This window comes from Artibeus jamaicensis, unplaced genomic scaffold, assembly GCF_021234435.1.
Source record: "Artibeus jamaicensis isolate MK-2021 breed Jamaican fruit bat unplaced genomic scaffold, CSHL_Jam_final contig_2259, whole genome shotgun sequence".
NCBI classification, from domain to species: domain Eukaryota; kingdom Metazoa; phylum Chordata; class Mammalia; order Chiroptera; family Phyllostomidae; genus Artibeus; species Artibeus jamaicensis.
The window spans coordinates 6697544-6700125 of NW_026521468.1; the positions used below are offsets into that span (position 1 = coordinate 6697544).

The 2582-nt window shown below is 58.9% G+C and overlaps 1 long non-coding RNA gene across 1 annotated transcript; it reads right to left on the reverse strand.

Moving 5' to 3' along the window:
* Positions 1-892: 892 nt before the first annotated feature.
* Positions 893-2022, reverse strand: LOC128626762 (uncharacterized). Its single transcript, XR_008390829.1, has 3 exons — positions 1896-2022; positions 1587-1735; positions 893-1053 (listed from the first exon to the last, which is right to left on the reverse strand). It is a non-coding gene; the product is annotated as an uncharacterized LOC128626762 (long non-coding RNA).
* Positions 2023-2582: the final 560 nt, after the last annotated feature.

Here is a 2582-nt window from a genome sequence, read left to right on the forward strand (position 1 = left end):
ACCCCTCCAGTGGACTCTATGGCCGCAACTGGTCATGAGGAAATCCAGGCAAGACCATGGGAGGGGAGAGGCTCATATCAGCATGTGATGGCCTCTCCGTATCCAGGAACCCCTGACCTCGGATGTCTGCAGGTTGGCCCTGACCTGGTAGCTGGGAAGACCCTCGTCCTCAGGGCCACTAAAAGACAGTGGGGGGGGCAAGGGGGTCCTCTAGACCCTGCTGAGGTACTGATCAGCTCGGCATCTCTGGCAAGTCACTTCGTTCATTCCTTTGTTCGTTCATTCATTCATTCAGCAAATTCTCCAGGGCATTAAAGGGAGGGGTTCTCCTCTCATCAGCAAACCCCAGCCTTCTGGCCTCCACCTGACCCAGAACCAACCACTGCTCACCTTCCCCAAACTGTCACTCTGGTCCCAGACCACCGAGTACTGCAGTAGCCCCTGCCAAGGCCCTGTGCTTGCCCTGCCCCGCCCTCCCCGGCACACGCACGCACAGCAGCCCAGCCCTGTCAGAGTGAGAGCCCAAACCCTGCTGCCAGCCTGTCGCTCATGCCCACGGGCCTCCTCTGTCCTCAGCCACGCCTGGCAGAGCGCACTGTGGGGGCCCGGCACCTGCGCATCCTGGGCCTCGGACCCGCTCCCCTCAGACGTCTGCTCAGCACCTCCTCACCTGCCCCTGGTTTACAGGGTCATCACACTTCTTCCAGAAAGGGCAGGGCAGTGAGCGGTTTCAGCTTCGAGAGCCGTGTGGTCTGGGTGGCAACACTCCCCCTCGGTTGCAGCCCCCGACAGCACCAGGGGAAAGAGCGTGACTGCGTTCCAATAAAACTTTATTTGTGTTCCAATAAAACTTTATTTGTAAACACAGGTGATGGTGAGCCAGCCTGGGCCCGAGGCTGGTCTAGAGGAACGGCCCCCTCCAGGCTCTGGCTGCCAGCACTCACTGTCACCTGCCCCACTGGAACTCCATGCCACCAGCACGGGGACGCCCCTCTTTTCCTCGTTGCTGCGTCTCTAAACCCCGCAACTGTGCCTGGCTGTGACAGGTACTCACTGTATTAGAAATAGAGAAATAAAAACGTCACAGACCGTTAAAATTTTAACGAACACAACAGAAAATCATAGCCAACATACACAAATATGTATTTATGTTATATGTACACAAATGCATATCTGTACACTAGTCTATAATTATTCTGTATTCTACACGTTACACGTCTATTCAGCACCCTATGCTCGTGCTCTGTGGTGGTTATGCACCAACAAGGAAACAGCCAGTGAGGGGCGGCATCGCTTGTTCGAGGTCGCAGGGCCGGGAGTAGCCAGGCCCTCCCCAAGCCCTCCCCTGGGCGGTGAGGGGTCAGAATGAAGCGGGATCTGTGCGCGAACACCCACGCACTCCTCGCCGGGCTCCAGCTGCAGACGCCCGACCGATGGCAACACGTTTCCAGGGGGATCTGCACGCCGCCCGGCCCTCCCGCCCAGCCCGCTCAGCAGGCAGCATCGGTGGGTCATGCAGGGACTGGACGCCTTTCTCTCCCACCTTTCTTCCCCGGGAAAGGCCAACACCGGCAGCCTTCACCCACCTGACCCCTGGGGCAAAGATCTGACTGCCCCCCAGGGTCTCCCGACTCCGCCTCACGAAGATCTCGACTCACAGATACAAGAGAAAGTCAGTGGTGTTTGAAGGCAATTGCTCCCAGCGAGTGAAACCAGAGATCCGATCCTAAAGGTGCTGTGCCCCGGAGGGTGGCAAGGCGGTGTGAGACGGCCTTGCCCCCCCAGACCCTGGCCACTCTGCCGCCACCTTCCTCCCCTCTTTACCCAGGAGCCACCACAGTCCCGCCCCCTGCCCAGGGCCGTGGGGTCCCAGCGACCTCGGAGAGACCACCCACTTTCACAAAGACTGGAGGTCCTGCTCGCATCTGTTCAGGTGTGTTTCTCTAACAAGGAGGCTGCGGTGACAGGCAGGGGCAGTGACAGGCAGGGGCAGCACAGCCTGCGGGGGCTCCCAAGGCTGCAGGCTCCTCACAGGGAAGCTCCACGGGGGCCTTATTTGGAAGGGCAAGTCCCCGAGCCTCATGAGTCACCCAGCAGGAATGCTTGTGACGTTCCAGGACAAGTAATTACCATCCCTGACCTCTGGGGGCCACTAAACTGGCAGTCACGCCAGCTCAGTGGGCCTGCACAAACCTGAGAGAGGCTTCTAGGTCCCATAGTTCATCCACGAGGGGCACAAAGCCCCAGCAGCCTTGCCCGAGCTCACACTGGGCAGCGGGGGCAGGGGGAGGGGGGCAGCTGGAGGGGGTAGGGAACCCAGGCTTCTGGCTGCACCCAGCACTGCTGGGGTGCTTCCTCGTCGCAGGCCAGGCCTCCAGTGTCTCTCATGCATAAACCAGGGTGAAGGCGATATACCACTTACCACGTGGGCATGGAGGCCTGCGGTATGCAGGAAGCCAAGCTAAGCCTAACGCCGGAGATGAGGATTAGGAAGTGCTCGTCATTTTGAAACCAGAAAAGACACCGGCATCCAGGCTGCCTTTCACTACCAAACCCAATAAGCAATGATAGCAATTGAATCT